This window comes from Apus apus, chromosome Z (genome assembly GCF_020740795.1).
Source record: "Apus apus isolate bApuApu2 chromosome Z, bApuApu2.pri.cur, whole genome shotgun sequence".
In the NCBI taxonomy this organism is placed as follows: Eukaryota; Metazoa; Chordata; class Aves; order Apodiformes; family Apodidae; genus Apus; species Apus apus.
Window position 1 is genome coordinate 35,712,366 of NC_067312.1, and position 20,829 is coordinate 35,733,194.

A 20,829-nucleotide genomic window follows, 5' to 3' on the forward strand; every position below is an offset into this window, starting at 1 on the left:
AAATCTAGATTATGCATGCCCTGGAGGTAGCTGGTGGTATGCAGAAAAGTTGGATGTAGTAGTAAATAAGCTTTGCACAATTCTTTCATTCAGCATCAGTCAGAAAGAATGACAGCAGCATGTTTATTGACGGATCTCAACCATGTTCACACAACTCCACAGTAGCTGAAGCTGGCTGGCACCTCTGAAGGTCTCTTAGTCCCATCTCCGCTCAAGCAGAGCCAGCTGCAGCAGATTGCTCAAGGCCATGACCATGACTATCCAAGAAACTGACATTCTCATGTTCTTTGATACACAAAATATGTAAAAGATGACCCTTGGATAAATGCTCAGTTTCCAACAAAGTTTAGATATAAAAGCTCTTGGTCCTTCTTAACCACTTGTTTAATCAACAGTTGCTAATTTTTGTTTCTTGAATTATTGGACTGAAACATCAAGCCAACAGAGGAGTAAGAAAACTCACACTGAAATTGGAAAAGCAGTATTTTAAAACAATGTTTATGGAAGCCACAGGGCCTGTAGGCTCCAAAGATATTTGCAACAAAGAAATCTGGCCTACAGTGCAGTTTATCAGATGGCAAAAGGGAAAATGCTTAAAATATGAGTTGTTTGACATCCAGTGAGATGAAAAGAGGATTCCAGGATACAAACTGAATAGACATAAAAAATCAGATTCTGCCTTAAGTTTCTGATACAAAGACGCTTTGCACAGCTGTCTTAGGTTTCAATGAGCACTGTAAAAATATTATTTTCAAGATATAGAAGCCTGTGTAAACCTCCTATCATATTTGTTATGTTGGTTCTAGGGAAGGAGGTCATCCATGCTGAAAATGCTTCCCTCTGTTATCTGCTGGCTGCTTTACTTTGTTCCATTTGCTGGTCTCCGGGCCCATGTTCTGTGGACAGATGAGCCATTTCAGATGCCTGCCTTCTGTTTGCCAAAGCCAAGCACTAGCATGGTCTAATTGCCAGTCTGGTTGCTTTCTTGTTGCCTTTGGAAGGTTGTGCTCCCTCTGCGGCTTTTGTGGCTGTTTCCGTCAGGCAGTGTGGTCCCTCTCAGAGGCACAAGCATGCCAGACCAGTCTTTTTGAATCAGTGCCAGCCCTCTTACTTGGGAGGTGAAGCCAAATATCATATATTTAAAACTGTAGTGCTTTTCTTGTCCACCTAGCTTCTGTCTCCTAAAGTCATTAGTTGTGGTTTTACTTCACTGTTAAAATACTCTTCATTTCCCGCCCCCCTCAGCTCTAGCTATATTCAAATCTCTGTTTAGCAAGTTGTGTGTAGGTAAAATGGAGAGATTCTGTTGTTCTACTTAAGAACTTTTATTTTTTACTGGTTTTGTATCCTAAGGAAGCAGAATGTGTTTCTTATTAAATGTGAAATGCTGTTCAAAAAATATTTAGGACCAGCCATAAATCAATTGAAGCCAGGCTACTTAAACTTATTTTTGACATTCTATATCTAGCAAGTGACTATATACCATAGTGGGCAACAAAAGCTAAACAATACTGGTTAAGATTTTTCTTCATGTGTTAAACTGATTTTCCTTTCAAGATTTTGATGCTAGTTTGCATACAGTGTCTCCCTGACAAGGTACATATTTCAACCATAGGTGATCAGGGAAGGCATGGCTTTCCCAACATCAAAACTGGTCATGTGAGACCAGAGTCCTGACTCTCAGCACCCAGGCTCTAAATCCCTCAAAAGTACTTGGTTCTCACTTACATGGCTTGCTCTATCAGAAGACAGTCCAACTCATCCTTAAATACCTAGCTAAAGGTTTGCTCTTGTTATTCAAGATTCACAGTCATAAAGACTGTCAGCTTCTCACAGGGTGGGTATAAAGTACTCATGGTTAGGTGAGGACAACTCAGAGTCTGTTTCTGTTTTCTCTTCAGTGTTTCTGCTGAGCTTGCAGTAAATCATCAGTCAGACGGCAGTGTGACATTTCTGTTACCTGACAGCAATCCACAGAAGGATAGATTTATGCTGTTCTCATCTAACATACTAGATATCCAGCACAAAAAGTTTAATTCCAAATATAGTTACTAAAGTAATCTTGATTTTCAAGGCCAGAATATTGAAACGTCTGTAGCAAAGAGAATGCCTTCAATTACAACGAATTGACATAGTTTCTTGCAATACTGTGACACTATGTTACTTCAACAAGTCTTGTAGGACGAAAAAAATCATAATCTCTTACAATCTCAAATCTTTCAATTATCTTAAAAAGTAAATTCAAGATGCAAAAATATTATTTCTGTTTGTCTTTCGAATGTGTATGCCATGGATGCTTTTATTTGTTGTTTTTTTTTCACATATTCACAGGCTTTTCTGATACTATACTAAGTATGACATAGTTGGGTAACACCAAAGAGCATCGTGATTCATTATCTGACTTCACTGGTAATTAATAAGTCTGGCAGAAAAAAAAAATGCACTTTTATCAGAAATGAATAATTTAAAATAACAAAAATTAATGAAGATCTGTCTGTGACTAGGACTGCTGTTAAACAAGTAGTGAACAGAAAAGGAAAAGAGAAAGGGCTGAATTAATCTCAAGTATTTGTTATTGAAAAAATAATGATGGACAAATCTGGTAAGCAAGATGTCATCCGTGTTATAGAATTCAAAACTTAGATGAAGTTTACTCATTTCATCTTATGCTTAATGATTGATAGATTTCTGCTTAAAAGGAAACTATATTCTTGAATCTTTCTGGCATATGGCCTAGAATTGCTTTTCTTGTTTTCAAATCTAGACAAAAACAAAAATCTTGGACATTTTAAAATATTTCCCCCCCCCTAACAACTAGAATTACAAAATATTGAAAACTCCAGAGTAGTATTATGTTATAAGGAGTAAATTTTTACTTGGAGGTTTGGTTTATACTGGAAATTAATTATTTCTTTGTCTTTCATAGCAAAATTAAAATAGTAAACTATTTGTTATAAAATATATTTTGTCACTATTCAGTACATTTTTTTGTTAGGAAGGTGAGGTATTACAACCTCAAGACTGTAATTTCTGTCCTTTTATTTTCCTCACTGGGGTCTTGGCCTTCACCTGTCTCTAATTCAGTTCAGAAACTTGAGACATCTAGAACTTGTGTAAGAATAATAGGCTGGTATTTATATATTGAAATTTCTGTAATTCAAGGAGTTTGTGAGAGACTGACTCTTCCAATGATGTGTAGAGTAACACAGATAGCATCTAGTGTGATAATGGCGTCCACTGTGAACTGAATAATGGCTAAATTGGTATGCCAAATATATCAGCAATGGCTGCACTTTTGGAAGATGGCAGTGACAAATAGGTGACAGGAATTTTATGAGCAACATAGGTTAAGAAAAAGTGTCCATTAGACAATTAAAAAATAACATTCTGGAAAAAGATGTCCCAGACCATTTGCATTTCACAGACTTATGTACTACAAGAAGAAAACCAAGAGCAAGACAGTTTGAGCAAGCAATTGTGAGTCTGAACCAATGAAGGAAATAGAGTGAAAATGGTGGACCCATGCAAACAACATAAAATTCAAGAAGACCAAGTGCAAGGTCTGGCACATGGGTTGGGGCAATCCCAAGCACAAATTGGACACATTTGGATATTTTTTAAGTCTCAGCTTGACAGGGTGCTGAGCCAGCTCATATAAACTATAGTATACCTAAAAATGTTGGACCAGATGATCCTTGAGGTCCCTTCCAACTCGCACTCTGTGATTCTATGATTCTATGAAATTCAGGCTGGGCAGAGAATTGATTGAGAGCAACCCTGAGGAAAAAGTCTCAGGGGCACTGGTGAATTTTGAATTGAATATGAGCTGGCAATGTATGCTCACAGCCCAGAAAGCCAACTTTATCATGGGCTGCATCAGAAGAAGCGTGACCAGCAGGTCAAGGGAGGTGATTCCCCCCCTCTATTCCACTCTCATGAGAACTCACCTGGAGTACTAAGTTCAGAGCTGAGGCCCCCAACACAGAAAGGACATGAAGCTCCTGGAACAAGTCCAGAGGAGGGCCAAGAAGATGGTTGGAGGACTGGAGCACCTCTCCTATGAAGACAGACTGAGACAGTTGGGGTTGTTCCGCCTGGAGAAGAGAAGGCTCTGGGGACACCTCATAGCAGCCTTCCAGTACCTGAAGGGGCTACAGGAAACCTGGGGAGGGAATTTTTACAAGGGCATGTAGTAAGAGGACAATAGCTAATGGATTCAAACTGGAAGAGGGGAGATTAGGAAGAAATTCTTGACTGTGAGAATGGTGAGGCACTAGGGCAGGTTGCCCAGGGAAGTTGTGGAAGCCCTCTCCCTGGAAGTGTTCAGGGGAAGGTTCAATGGGGTTTTGGATAGCCTGCTCTAGTGGAAGGTATCCCTGCCCTTGGCAGGGAGGTTGGAACTAGATGATCTTTAAGGTCCCTTCCAACCCAAACCATTCTATGATTTTATGAAAACAGCTGATATAGGAAGTATGACTTTCTTATCAGCTCACATTTCTCAAATTTCCACAGCTACACATCCAAATCAATGAAGATTTTTTTTCCTCTAACAAATTACTTTCTACTGCTTTTAAGCAGCAACAGAAGAGAGAGATACAGGTCTGGGATGCAGTGTGCCTACCATAATTCCCTAAAGCACAGCAAAGAAATGTAATGCATGGCCCTACTCCTTACTAACTTTAATTTAGTTAATCTCTAGATAAAAACCATTATGAATTGTCTAAGTGAGCTGGAAGTTATCATCAAATTAATTTTATATGTATGTATAAAAAGGTCATTATTCATCCTATGTTTCCTATAAACAAGGGACTGGCTGGTTTACACTAAGCTAAGCTTTTTCGGTAGCTATGATGTAAGCTATGAAGCTTGCTAATTACTCAGTTTGGGACACATATTGCTGTTAATGCTAACAGCACCTCAAAAATCATTAAGATAATAATAATGTTGAGATGAGAAAAAAATTATTTCATTTCAGCATAGTGTTTTTTTATAGTGAACAGCTAAAACTAAAGAAAGTATAGAAAGCTTTGCATATACAGATCTCACTTTAATAGTCTCACATAACATTTGCTTATTCTCAAAGAAGAATAATACATCTTGAACTGACAGACAATATGATAACAGATTTATCATTTTATTTAATTTAATAAGGAAACTATTTAAAACAGCTAAAGGGCTTAGTTGCATCAGTTGCATTCTTTGTGGAAGGAGTGTACAACACTTCTTTGGTCAGTCTTCTACACTGTCTATTTGAGCAATCAAATGGTTTGGTTTATTGATTTACTCTTACTCTTCCCTGGTTTTCACATGGTTGAATTGGTATTTAAAAAAAAATAATAAATTTCAGCTTTATGGCTTGGAACAAAACTAACAAGTGTTTTCAACTTTATTAAATTTTCTTCTGACATGTTTTAAATGGCTTGCATTCACTGAATCTTTACACTGTCCTCCCATTTTCTCTTTCTTTTCTCTGTCAGAGCAGCTTTTTACTGGTGGTGTACTGATGTGTATGAGGAAAAAAAGAAGATGGTAAGAGAGCTGTATTACACTACTTCAAAAGCATTTTTTTTAATATTGGTAGTCAGGGGCCCTGATTAACAAACATCGGCACTCTGTGACACAATCTGAGTTTACACTAAATTGTTAGTCTATAATACTCTGTGTTAAACTTTTCAAATGTGTATGGGAAATAAAATTTAAGTACGTTACTGTGCTTAGGTGACCCGGTGTACCTCTCAAAAAGCCAAGAATTTATTTGGAAATACCATGTAGCCTTATAATCACTGGAGCATTTGTGCCCATTCCAATTTTAAGGAGTCTTCTCTTATGAAACTTCATTGTGAGCACAGAGTACTCAGCTTAAGGACACTTACTTATATATACTTTATATAGGTATTCTACTGTTGTACATCTATCATATCCAGTTGGATGTTAAGCACTGACATAGAATCATAGAATCATTTTGATTGGAAAAGACCTTTGAGGTGATTGAGTACAACCATTAACCTAATTCTACCAATTCTGGTTTAAATGATGTCCTGGAGCACCATGCATACATGACTTTTAAACAGCTCCAAGTATGGTGATTCAACCACGTCTGTGGGCAGCCTGTTCCAGTGCTTGACAACAATTTCAGTGAAGAACTTGCTTCTAATATCCAGTGTAAACCTCCCCTGGCATAACCTGGGTTCGTTTCCTGTTGTGCTATTGCTTGTTACTTGGAAGAAGAGATCAACCCCCAGCTCACTACAGCCTCCTTTCAGGTAGTTGTAGGGAGCGATAAGGTCTCCCCTCAGCCTCCTTTTCTCCAGACTAAACAACCCCAGGTTCCTCAGACACTTCTCATAAGACTTGTGCTCCAGACCCTTCACCAGCTTTGTTGCCCTTCTTTGGACTTGCTCCAGCACTTCAATGTCCTTTTTGTAGCAAGGGACCCAAAACTGAACACAGTCTTCAAGGTATGGCCTCACCAGTGCCAAGTACAGAGGGACAACCACTTCTCTAGTCCTCCTGGCCATACTATTTCTGCTACAAGCCAGGATAGCATTGGCCTTCTTGGCCACCAGGGCACACTGCTGGCTCATATTTGTCTGGCCCTTGACCAACACCTCCGGGTCCTTTTCCTCTGGGAAGCATTCCAGCCACTCCTCCCCAAGACTGCAGCATTGTATGGGGTTGTTCTGACCCAAGTGCTTGACTGGCCACTGAATATTGTTGAACCTCGTTCAGTCCCTTTGCAGAGCCTTCCTACGCTCAAGCAGACCAACATTCCTGTGCAACTTGGTGTTGTCACAGAATCTTTACAGAATCACAGAATCTTAGGATTTGGAAGGGACCTCGAAAGATCATCTAGTCCAACCCCCCTGCCAGAGCAGGGTCACCTAGAGCACATCACACAGGAAGGCATCCAGGTGGGTTTTGAATGTCTCCAGCAAAGGAGACTCCACAACCTCTCTGGGCAGCCTGTTCCAGTGCTCTGTCACTCCCACAGGAAAGAAGTTTTTTCTGAGGTTTACGTGGAACCTCTCATGTTCCAGTTTGCACCCATTACCCCTTGCCTTATACTGGACATCACTGAAAAAAGCCTGACTCTGTCCTCCAGACACTCACCCTTAACATATTTGCAAGTATTGATGACGTTGCCCCTCAGTCTCCTCTATTCCAAGTTAAAGAGACCCAGCTCCCTCAGCCTTTCCTCGTAAGGAAGATGTTCCTCTCCCTTCATCATCTTTGTGGCTCTGAGCTGGACTCTTTCAAGCGGTTCCCTGTCCTTCCTCAGCTGAGGGGCCCAGAACTGGACACAATATTCCAGATGTGGCCTCACCAAGGCAGGATAGAGGGGGAGCAGAACCTCCCTTGACCTACTAACCACATCCTTTCTAATGCACCCCAGGATGCCATTGGCCTTCTTGGCCGCAAGGACACATGGCTGGCTCATGGTCATCCTCCTGTCCACCAGGACCCCCAGGTCCCTTTCTCCTACACTGCTCTCCAGCAGGTCAGCCCCCAACCTGTACTGGTCCATGGCGTTGTTCTTCCCCAGATGCAAGACTCTACACTTGCCCTTGATGTATTTCATCAAGCTTCTCCCCACCCAACTCTCCAGCCTGTCTAGGTTTCACTGAATGGCAGCACAGCCTTCTGGTGTGTCAGCCCCTCCTCCCAGTTTAGTGTCATCAGCAAAATTACTGAGGGCACACCCTGTTCCCTTATCCAGGGCATTGATGAAAATACTGAATAGTACCAGTCCCAGTACTGACCCCTGAGGGACTCCACTAGTCACAGACCTCCAACTAGATTCTGTCCCATTGACCACAACTCTCTGCCTTCTTCCTTTCAACCAATTCATGATCCACCTCACTACCTGACCATCAAAAGCACACTTCTTCAGTTTATCTACGAGGATGCTGTGGGACACAGTGTCAAATGCTTTACTGAAATCAAGATAAACCACATCTACTGCCCTACCATCATCTATCCACCTAGTTACTTCCTCATAGAAGGCTATAAGGTTGGTCAAACATGACTTTCCCTTGGTAAAACTATGTTGACTGCTCTTAATGACTCCTTCATCCTTGGTATGCCTAGAGATAGTGCCAAGAACAAGTTGTTCCATCACCTTTCCAGGGATGGAGGTGAGGATGACCAGTCTATAGTTATCCAGGTCCTCCTTCTTGCCCTTCTTGTAGACTGGAGTGACATTTGCTATCCTCCAGTCCTCAGGCACCTCTCCTGTTGCCCACGACTCACCAAAGATGATGGAGAGTGGCCTAGCAATGACCTCTGCCAGTTCCCTCAGCACCCGCAGGTGTATTCCATCCAGACTCATAGATTTATGGATGTCCAGATTGCTTAACTGATCCCTAACCCAATCCTCATCTACCAAAGCAAACTCCTCCTTCATCATGACTTCTTCTGGGACTTTAGGGATCTGGGGCTCCTGGGGAGAGTCTGCAGCAGTAAAGACAGAGGCAAAGAAGGCATCAGTACCTCTGCCTTCTTTCTATCCTCTGTCACCAGGGCACCCACCTCATTCAGCAGTGGGCCTGTATTGCCTTTAGTGTTAGTTCTATCTGCACTGTATTTGAAGAAGCCCTTTTTATTGTCTTTGACCTCACTAGCAAGGTTTAGTACAAGGAGGCCTTAGCTTTTCTTATTGCCTCACTACATCCTCTGACATCAGTCCTATATTCCTCCCAAGTGGCCAGCCGCTCCTTCCATGATCCATAGATTCTCTTTTTCCACTTGAGTTTGCCCAGCAGTTCCTTGTTTAACCATGCAGGTCTCCTGGCTCCCTTACTTGATTTCCTACCCATTGGGATGCTCTTATCCTGACCTTGCAAGAAGTGGTCCTTGAATGCTGACCAACTATCTTGAGCCCCTTTATCATTTAGTTCCCTGTCCCATGGAACTTCTCTTAATAATTGATTGAAGAGGCCAAAGTTGTCCCTATGGAAGTCCAGGGTTCTGGTCCTGCTGGGTATTCTGTTCATCCCTCACAGGATCCTGCACTGTCTGCAGACTTACTCAGGGTGCACTTGATCTCGTAGTCCAGGTAATTGGTAACGATATTATGGCCCCAACACTGAGTAACACCACTTGTGACCAGCTGCCAGCTGAATTTAACTCTAGTCCCCACAACTCTTTGGGCCTGGCCATCCAGCCATTTTTTTACCCAGCCAAGTGTTCACCAGTCCAAGCCATGAGCAGCCTGTTTCTCTAGAAGAATGCTGTAGGAAACAATGTTGAAGGCTTTACCAGGTAGGAAATATCCACAGCTTTTCCCTCACCAACTAAGTGGGTCATCATATCAAGTTTGTCAAGCAAAAGCTGCCTTTCATGAGCCCATACTGGCTGATCCTGATCACCTGGTTATCTTGCAGATGCTGTGTGATGGCGTTCAAGATGATCTGCTGCATAACATTCACCAGCACCAAGGTCAGACTGACAGGCCTGTGTAGTTCCTCGGATCCCCCTTCTGTCCCTTCTTGTAAGATGCCACATTTGCCAATCTTTAGTAAAGGGGGACCTCCCTGCTTATCCAGGGCTGCTGGTAAATGATAGGTGGTGACACGGTGAACTCTTCTGCCAGCTCCCTTAGTATATTGTGTCTATTACCAAAGATACTGATGTCTTTCTGATGCCAATGTATGGATTATAGGAAGACTATATGCAAACCAGAGTAAGTGTTACAGTCAGTAAAGGCAAAAGAGATGCAAGAATACATGTGCTGTAGTTATCAACTAGTCCTTCCATGTTTGCAGTCCACCAGCCTTTAATGCCTGTTAAGAACTTAATTCATGGTCAGTTGTGTTAGCTGCTTCTGTGGATCGCCAGGTACTTTATTCCTCAAAGAGTCTGCATTTGCTCATTTATGTATCCAGGGAGAAAGAAGAAAAACACACCTGTCTGTAATGAAGGATAGCTTTGTCTATGAACAGAAAGACTTTCTGATGACACTCATCAATATCTTCCAAACTCTTTTAATTGTTCTGCATGACTATACTGGACCACCTTGGCCTCCTCTATACAGTTAATACAGATTTGTCTGTATTTCCCAGTTTTAAGAAGCTCTATCATTTTAGGCACCTTACTAACCCTGTCTGGACTTTGTGTTTATTTCTGTATTTTCCAACTTCCTTTAAGCAGCTGGAAGTTCTTCTTCTACCTTACCAAATTCAGCTCATGTGTTTTCAGGGCTTTCAGGTTTTCCATGCTTCTAGACAGGGTAATTTCAAAGACACAGGATAATGTATCTTCTAGTGAGTCTTTACCCTTCACACAGGGTTTGTAATACAATTGTGTGTGCTTGACCACTTAATCTGTAAATGAGTACATTAATCAGTCTCAGTAAGTACTCTAGTTCTATTAATATTTATTATTTTTTCTTATGCAAATGTTAAAGATATTGGTCTCCCATTGTCAATGGTCCTGTAATATTTTAAAATGACCACAGAAGTATTTTCTTCCTTTGAACTGCAATGTAAGATTTACCTTTGCAATTATGGTAATACATGGATTGAGTTAACATAAATAACCTTTAGAATTGCAATATTTACATATTAAAATACTATTTAAAGGTCTGTTAAGGAAGGGTTGGAATTCTTATATTTCAAGTCTTTTGAGTAACATAATAATTTTAATATTAGAAACAGAGAAATATACAAGGTAATCTTGTTCATTCTCATTTGATAAATTTGAAGTGGTGCCTGAATTATTTTCCTGTATAATATGTCTTGTAAAGAACAAATGATAGCAGTGCATAAAGGTTTTTTTGTTGCTTCTTTGGGATCACCTGCACAGTCAGCTCATGACTTGACTCTTGGGAGTTCTTGTAGGCTTTTCCAACTTGAGCTGTTCTATCATGTGCCTGTCTGTAATATTTATTTTTGGTATTTTATACTCTTGCATAATGAACTTGCCAAAAAAATATCTGACCCCATGTTTTATGTGGCTGCCTAACTGCCATGAATTAGTGTCAATAGCTTTTCCAGGGAGAGCTATCCAACTTGATGAACTTGAAACATTTGCTCAGAACGTGCTTCTGATCTCATCCAGGGTGAAATTTCTGTAATCTGATGTTCCAAGTGCTCATCAGTCACTTGCATGCTGACCTGAGCTGAGCTGTGATAATCTTGAGCTCTCATGCAAGCCTTCCATCTGGTATGTTTTCATGACTTTGTGGGTAATTCTAGTTCTGAAGCATTCCCACAGGACTTCACTTTTCCTGAGCTTGTGGTGGGCTGTAAACTGGCAGATGAATAGACAGTTTCAAGTGGGTCCTCTGTAAGGCAGCTCTTCAATGTCATTGATCCTTACAGGCATCTAATGCTCAGGAGACAGGTTTGTAAAGTGAGTGAATAGAATTCATATTGCTGTGCTGCCAGCTTCTTATGAGAAATGTACATGCTGTCAGTAAAAACAAGGCAAACATCAGGGAAATCTAAAAGCAAGATTTTTCCATGCTTAAGTGTGTGACTTGCAAATTCTCTTTAAACCCAGGGTGTGTTCCTGCTTAGGAGTCAAGTTTGGTCTCTAACCCCCCAAAACCCCAAAATTTCAAGGCTGAAAATACTTTTCTGAATGTATCAGAGGTCTCTATCCCATCTGAGTGAATATTTTGTTTAATTAGAAAATTGTAGGTGACTGTAGCAGGGCACTGGGCAAATCATATTACGTAGACTGCATTGTTTCAGTATAGATGTAGTAATATATGTTTTTCCTTTTCCTGGAGGCACAAAACCATTATAAAAATTTGGTGAATTATGTGAAAAAGCTGAGGAAGACTGAGAGGGAGATGGACAATTTTCTTTGAATAATGTCATCTCCATGTTAAATTATTATCTTTTGTCTGCCCCAGTCTGAGAAACATAACTTGTTTTTGAAGCTGTATTGCTATGCCCTGCTCATGCTCCTGGGAAGGCCTGTCAGTTCCCTGGCATCTTATGTGTGTTTCGCAGAACACCTTCCCTGGGTAGGAGGGTGTGGGTAGCACAAAGTTGTCTAACCTGGTCCTCAGGTTGTGCCCTGGTCCACAGGCAACAGCCATTTTCTAGGCAGTTCGTGCGCACTGTGCAAAGTTTCTTGCAATTGCTTACCAAGAACAAGCCAGGCCACAAGGTGACCTGTCTTTCTCTAGCATGTTATTCTCTTCCCCTGGTAAACCGTTTTCTGCCTAGGAAGGTTAATTCTTGCATCTAGGCCAGGGTCCTGTCATCTATAGAGTCAGACTGCTTGGAATGGGGTCACAGGGGCCTGTCAACAGCAGCAACATGCCAGGCTAGATATCATAACTATGTTGTTAGGTGCAGATGACAGGAGCATAATTATGTTTGACATGCTACTAAAAGAGGAGGGAGGCAAGCCACAGAACACTACTTTCCCTTTCCTCAGTGCTTTATTCACCCCTTCACTGCTGCTAACCCACTCTATTAACTGATCATTTTAGGTTGCCGACATAATAGGAGCCCTGGGGAATTAGTCTGCATGAGATGTAAGAAGCCGCTTCTTGGTAATGTATTAGTCATTTCAAAACACTTTAAGGAGGAAGCATAAAAAAAATTGACAAGCTAATTCTCTGATATATTTCAGAGGTATTTGGGCCCCTGTGAGAACAATACCTCTGTTCATTCCTCGGCACTTCAGGAATCTATTTTTCCTTCTTTCAAGAGAGTGCCCTGACCAGAAACAAAGAGAGACAGGCAGTGTGCTCTTCCCTGAACGATGATTTCTGCAACTAACAAAGTTAATGACTGGCAATGTTCATTGGCTATGTTAGGAGAGAAAGCCTGGGGATGTATTACCTTTACAAAGTGTTCTGCATGCAGTCTTTCTTCTGGAAATTTTCCTTGCTTTGATTTAGTGCACCCAGGAATCAGTAAATTCAACAGGTTGTTTCTTTCTGATACCTACATTTTCATATGCAGGGCAGTAAATTTTTGAAGACTACGTAACATTTTATTTCTTGATGATGTTTGCATAAAACAGGATCATCTAGCTACCCACTTTATGAAGGAAATGGCAGTCAAATGAAACATGCTAAATAATATCATAACATGCTATGGGGATAAGGGTTGGCTGTTTTCCCAGCTCTGTGTTAGGTTTTTCAACTCTAATGGGTATAGGTGAAGGCAATCCTTATGTGATGGAAGATGGCATGATAAATATAAGTGTTAGTAGATTGCCACAAACTAATTAGAATGGTAGCCAGTTTCAAAATTAGAAGTTATGAGTTACTGATAAAACATCCTGCGAGTGTTATAAGACCTTGTTTCAGTGTATATGATTATTAAACAAAGGGAGTGCAATTTTCGTCTGCAGCCACTTGTGCCCATATGCAAACCTATTTCAGCTTACCACCAATCATCTTCAAAGAGTTGTAAGCTGTGCAAGAGTATAGACATGGCTTTGGAAGTTGAGGTTGGCCTTCTTTCAAAACCTAGGCCTTCTCTAAACCTTTCCCAGAACTTGTAATAAGCTGAATTGTTACCACAAACCGAAGTAGGAAACTCCATTGAGAGATAATTTCCTCTCTTTCTTAGTCTTTTATTATGCAACCCAACTGTATATTTACCTCATTCTGTTTTAACATGCTCTGTGTTACATCCTTATTTTGTGACTTGTGAAACTCTTTTGCAAGTGGCAGAGGCATTGCAGGGTATGTTTCCTTGTTTAGAGTTGTCTCTCTTTTGAATGCCACTTTCCACTTCTGCCTTGCAAAGAAGTTAATGAAGTTTTTAAAAGCTATAGCTATGTCTTCCCCAGAATTTTGTCAAAGTAATTCAATGAAGGATTTAGGCAGCTATCAGCAAAAATAGCTGTTCAAGAGCTTTGGTGTGTGTGGTTGAAAAAATTGTGCCCCATCTGGAACTGAATCTTCTTATGGACCTAGAAAACTTGACTGAGAAAATAAGAGCTAATAAGAAAGCCTATTAACATGTATATATTGTCTAAACTGTTTTAAATCAGCATCTACAAATAACTAAAATTACTTCTGAAGACCAAATATTCAGTGAGTTTTAATGAATAGTATAAAGAATAGAAGAATTTTTTTCTGGTGACACAACTGGCACAGCAGGAACAATAGTATCAAATCTGCTTGGTATGAACCTAGGTGTGCTTCCTGAGAGATACTAAGTGTGAGGGTGATTTTTGTGATACATATAGACAGTGACATGTTGGGTTTTTTTTGCACAAATATGTTCCTAACAAAAAAGGGAAGAAAATGGAATAAACAGGGATAGGTGATCCAGGAGGAATACAGATACACCGTCTATGTATGCATAGATGGCACTAAGAAAGCCCAGTCCCACGTGCAGTTTGATCTTGTGAGAGAGATGAAGGCTACAAAGAAAGGTTTCTACAAGTGAATCAGCTGCAAAAGAAGACTAAGAAAAACTGGCCCTGGTGGACCCTTTAAAGGGGTAGCCAATGTGTTCTTCACACATCTGTCTTTGCTGATGACTTTGTTTCACATCAATCTCCCAGACCCTGATGCCACTGTGAAGTCTGAAGCAAAGATGATTTACACTCGCTGAAGGAGGATCACACATTATCAGTGTTTGTTACTGTCATATGGGGGTGTGTGAGAAGAAGACAGAGACAGACTCTTCTTGGTGCTACCCAGCTGCAAGACAGCAGACAAAGGGCACAAACTGAAATACTGGAAATTCCACCTAAACATTAAAAAAAAAAAAAAATTAAAAAAAAAAATCTACTCTGAGTGTGATCAGACACTAGCACAGGTTGCCCAGAAATTCTGTGCAGTCTCTCTCCTTGGAGATACTGAAACCAGCTTGGTCATGGCACTGAGCAACGTGCTGCAGCTGATCCTGCTTGAGCAGAGGTGGGACAGGCCAGTCTCTAGAGATTTTGGCCAGCCTCAGCTACTGTATGGTTCTGTAATTCTGTCATTTCATGAGAATACTGACACATTCCACTCAGTTCACTGGAAACAAATGGGATGTAAAATGCTTTTGGTAGTCTTTAAGTTGGACCGATGTTGTATTGTGACATGAAATATTAAAGCCTTCTGTGCATAGAAATCATAGTAGATCAAGCATTAAAATGTTACATGACTTTTACAAACCAAAATGCCATACTGGCAGGATCTTCATGTACTGAATTAGATTTACAGACCTGTTTAACTACCTGTCACAATAAGTGGTACAGAGTAGAGCATGTATCTCTAATGGCTCTGTTTCTACAATTTCAAGGTGTCTATATGGTGCTGTGGTGGTAGAAATTACAGCAGAGTGTGTGCTGACAGAATCAACTTCTAGTTCTAGCCCCAGAGTTAAAAAATGAGAAAAGGTAAAGGCTTATTATGACAAGAGAAGTTCAGAGGAATAGGCTAATTTCTATTTCAAATGGCATTTTTGTGATGAAGAATCAGAATTATATATAATTATTCTTGCTCACTTTCTTCTCTGGGACTTCAGAATTTAAAACAGGCAAGTGTTAAAACCTGTGTATAAGGAAAACTAAATGTACATTTATATTGTCTTTCAGAATTATTTCAGAAGTATAATCAAGTAGATTTCTGTAATGAATGGTGGCCAGGCTGATGCTTTTCTTTTCGTAATCTTATTGCATGTGCAATTTCATGCATGTTTTTGAAGCTTGTATTCTATGTTTTGTTGTTTATTTTGTACCTGAAGCAACATTCACTTTGCTGTTATAACAAAAATAAATCAATACTTGGCAGATTCTTGACTTTTCCCATGCATATCATTAGTTTCTTGCTTTCTTATTGAAAAGTGCTGAAGATGTTACTGGTTTCCTCTCCTTTTTGAGACATGAAGCATCCAAGCATTCATTGTGAAAGCCCGATTCCTAGAAGTGTTCAAGGCCAGGTTGCATGGGGCTCTGAGCCACCTGATCTAGTGGGAGGTGTCCCTGCCCATGCAGGGAGGTTGGAAATAGATGATCTTCAATATCCCTTCCAACTCAAACGATTCTATGATTCTATGATCTTTTCCAGCACTACACACTCAGATCTTTAGTGGAGTATATCTCTAACTTTTTGGTTATTTTATAAGATCCAAAAGGTTAACATTTAAATTACACTATCTGAAGTATTTTCTGCTATTTATTTAAATCATGCTCACCTCAGTCTATCTGAGACATCCTATTCTGCAGATACCCAAAATGCAAAGAGAGAATGTAAACCAGATTCAACAAAGGACATGGAATGCTCTTACCTTAGACAGATTCTTAAATTACAGAGCTGCACTGTCTAACCCGTACAGGAAATATCCATCTGGGAGGCCAAAATTATGAGTTTACCAAACAAGGGGACAGGCATTCTGCTAGGCCAAAGGTTTAAAATTAATGTGTTTGGCATATCCATTACTAACCACTTCCAATCAGAAAACAGTATCTCTTCAGTCTTGCCTCCATGACAGATTGCTCTGAGAAACTCCCATCCATTCAAGACACAGTTTTTATGTCCCATTCCTAAACACAAGTGCCTATGGCCTTCTGTGCTGGTTTAGGTTGTGGCATGAGTTTGGCAGGGGTTCAGGGACTGGCTCCTGTAAGAAGCTGAAAAGCACCCTCCCCTCATGTGGCCAAGACTGAACCATTAGAGAGACAATAGATGCACCTCTGCAATTAATGTATGAAAGAACTGGTAGAAGACCTGAGAGCAGAGTGGGAGGAGAAGAGCCCAGCTGGAGAGCAGAGGTGCCAGAGCAGAAGTTAAATTGGTGAGGAAGGAGAGGGAGGAGGTGTCTATGCAGAAGCTTCCCTGCAGACCCTGGTGAGATGGCAGGCTGTCCTCCTGCAACCCATGGAGGAATATGGTGGAGCACCCCTGATGAAGGAGCATGGTAAGTCAGATGTGGACCTGCAGTCCATGGACTTGGATCTGCAGCCATGGAGGACTCTGTGCCAGGGGAGTGGACTGTTCCTGAAGTAGCCTGTTATTCTGTGGGAAGCCACTGCTGGAGCAGTTTGCTCTTGAGGGACTGTACCTCGTGGGACGGACTCATGTCAGATATGTTCCTGAAGGACTCTCTCCCATGGGAGGGACATTGTGGGTAAACAGAGGAGGACCTGTAAGGAATCCTTCTTCCTGAGGAGGAAGGGGCAGGAACCATCAGACTGTGAACTGTCCCCCTGTGCCACTGGGGGAAAGGAGGTAGGGAAATCAAGAACACAATAAGTTGGGCCCAGGAAGGTGGGAGACATGGGGATAACGTATGTTAAGCACTGCTCTTTGTGCTATCTTTGTCCTGTGTGCATCTGATTAATGATAAATTTAATTATTAATTTTTCCCCCAAATTGAGTCTCTTTTGCCAGCGACCATAACTGGTGAGTGAGCCCTCCTTGTCCTTGTCTCGACCCATGAGCTTCTAGTTGGCCTTTCTCCTCCCCATCTCACAATGCATGTGTGGGGCCATAGGAATGGGGGTGAGGGAGCAGCCACGTGGCTGGTTCTTTGCTGTCAGCTGGGCCCAAACCAAGACACCATCTTCTAAGGAGCTGAGGAAAGTCAATGTTTTTTATTTTATAACTGGGAAATTTAAAGGTATTTAAGCCTCTGTTGCCTGCTACCTGAATAAATATTACAAATATTGAAGTGTCACCCTATTTAGAGTGAGAACACTTTCCACTTCAGTTGTACTTCACTGCAGAAAATGGGGTTTGGACTCCTTAGCACCAATTTAGTACAGAGGGAGGCCGGAGTCTTCCTCCAAGAGGAATTTCAATTTTTTTTTCTTACATGAATTTAGAGTGAAAATGTCCAGATAGTTTAAAAGGCGTAATTGAACTCATAGGATGCAAGGCTGAGGCGCTGTATGGTATGCTCAGTGCCCACTCCTCCAGCAGCAATTTCCGCTTTAGTGAATTAGTTTCAGACCCATTACTTCTGTCTGTTGCGGGGATGTTTGGCTGATGGTCCTCATGCAGCAGTGGTAATCATACTTGATTTCAGTCAAGTACGGCTTTTCCCATGGCTTCACTGCCAGTTCTCATTTTAAAGTAGAAGACACTGAGCACAGACAAGTAATTTTCATCCCTCCCTTTGTACTGAATTCAATGACTTTCATAGTGCATCTTTGCTCTTTCCAGTTTCTTTTAAATGCACAAAGATACATTCTCCAATCAAAGGTATTTTGCCTTTCTTGATGGTTCTTTTTCTCCTGTTCAATATGACTAGTGATGCTGACCTGCAGAGATGTAGATGTTGCAAGAGGCAGAAATGAAAGAATAAGCAAGGAAAAGGGGAAAGAGAGAGGGAACAGCAGTTCACTGAGAATCACAGAGCAGTTTTAATCCAAAGGTAAGAAGAAAAAAGTGACATCATTTCCATTAAGCATTTATTGTTAAAAAAACACCAAGTGATTGAGTGACTGTGCTTGAAGAGATAAAGTTCAGTTAGTTGCAGTTACCTGATCTGCAAGTCAAGATTTCAGTTTTACTCCTGTTTGATGAGCTTGTTTCCACAGTGGACAAGTCAGTGAAGTATGTATCATAAAACTAAAACCTGAGACATTTTCCATCCGTTTAACAGGGCTTTTCTGTTAAATACTATAATGGAATACCTAAGAGTATTTAAGTCCTGGAGCTAGTAAGTAGTAATAATAAAAAATCTTTTATTTGACTTATGTTAGTGAGCTCATCCTTGTAATGAACAAAAATTAACATGCATCTCCTGTTCAAAGTTTGTTCTGAATTAAGCAGCCTTGTAGAGACATAAGTCCTGAATGTGATTTTTTTTTTTTTCTTTCATGTGGGATGAACTGTGAATTAAAATGTAAAAAAAGTGGTGTAAAATTAGTGCAAGAGAAACCAGGGCCAGGTTTTGTCCAATACTGAGAGAAACAAAATCACTGGTTTGATACAGCAAAGGTAGGGATTTTGACTGTTTATCTGCATTCCTATTTCTTTCACATTAATGCTGAGAAACTGAGAAAGTCTTAAAAATGGAGACTACATATTTAGTTAAGTGGAATACTTTAAAGTATTAAGATTAAAGAAAAAGATAAAAGGGATTTCTAGCTCTTGCAGATAATTTCTGTCAACCAGGAAAACCTCTGTAAATGATCTGCGCAGACACTCCAAAATACCAGAGGAAGATTTTCAAACAGAGGCACTCTATCATCAGGTGTAGTTTTTGAGACCTAAAAAGCGCAGGAGATTTCTATTTTTTTAAAATCTCCTGTGCAGTCAGGAAGGCTTTTTTTTAACAATGTGGTTTCTTATATGAAGTTTACTAACAAAGACAATAAATGTTACCCATTCTAAAACCAGCATTTGATGACCTATACAGATGTCTTTCAAATATAGTGGCTTTCTTTTAGGCCTAAATCATCGCATATGCTATACTCATATAGCATCACCATGAAATTATGACTTCTTTCCCATTTAAGTATACTATAACATGGAGGAATAATATTTTTTGGGTATTACACAGATACAGTTGTAGACGTAGGCAAGAAATTCTGTGTTTGCACTAGAAAGTTAAATTGTTGTAACTATAGTTACAGAACAATTTCACTCTGTGTTATATCCCTCCATAGCCCTGAAAACTTGCTGAACATTTTAGAAACACATTAGTGTAAACTCTGTACTATATGTAAGTAAAATGATTGGCCAAAACTTCATTAATGGTAGGAAGTTTGCCTTTGTTTGCACTGCATATAAATATGGAACTGTATTTGTTTATTGAAAAGAGTAAAATTTCTCAGCACAGTTATTCTTTGATCTTTTATTTTATACTCAGTAATGTTGTATTTACTGAATAATTAAAACAGATATTATTTTGTATTGAAACATAATCCCCAGTTCTACTGATGTACATAGGGGTTGTTTCTTCTCATTTCACTGGGAGCAAAACAGACATTATGCATCACAGAGGAAGAAAAACTTAACTTTTTTTCAGTAACAGATATTGTTCTTTGAAAAACTTCAAACTTTTACAAAACTGAGAAAATGAAAGCCCATGCATACTTCTATCCTGAGACTACATGTGTCTGAACATTATTCTAGGGAGCTTGACCTTTATGGATACATAAAACATCTGTTTTTAAAAGTAGAATGATACTGAAAAGACAAAATTACTTCAATTAAGCAGATGCATTTTGGAGTGATTTTTAAAAAATACTGACGAAAGATTAATTCAATGAACCATTTCTTATGTAAAGTGATGAGCGGCTTGAAGATAGCAATTACGTAACTGTATTTAGAGTTGGTGGAATGTTCTGCAATTCAGAAACCCACTGAGGAATATTCACACACTGTTGATGTGTTTTCTTCAAGTGAGTTAAAAGAATGGGAAAGAAAATGACATTCTCAAGATTTCATGGCTTTAGAATTCTCGTAGATTCACCATACTCTTTGTGCTCACTTATTATGAATGCCTTGTAATAGCTATGTATGTTTGTTAAGTATCTAAACCTCTACTTAAAACACATATGTTTTTTGGGAAAAGTGGTGTTATTTCAAGAGCTGCAATTCTTATGCAATGTTCTGCAAGGACTTCTAATTTAATTTAAAAAACATTGATTTCCTGAGAATGTTTCAATGGTGATATGGGAAATAAAGAAGGTAACTTAAATAATCTTTAAAAAGTCCTACTGTCCTGGTTTGAGCCTGTTGGGTAAAAGTGTTTGGGTTTATCCTGCTTCAGGCAAAGGTAAACCTGTCCAGGGTGTTACTTTTGCTCAGGGACCTGGGCATACCTGGTGTGTGGCGATGGAGGATGGTGAAGTACAATGTGTACCTCAAGGTAATCTGACTCTGGGGGAGTATCCTTAATTTGACAGTTGGTAAAATATAGAGTCTATATGTAATAGATGGCATGGAATAAGGGGTGGAAT

General features: G+C 40.1%; 1 protein-coding gene across 1 annotated transcript in view; it reads left to right on the forward strand.

Moving 5' to 3' along the window:
- ADAMTSL1 (ADAMTS like 1) overlaps window positions 1–20,829 on the forward strand; it is a 327,073-nt gene that overhangs the window by 48,186 nt on the left and 258,058 nt on the right. The window lies entirely within an intron of this gene.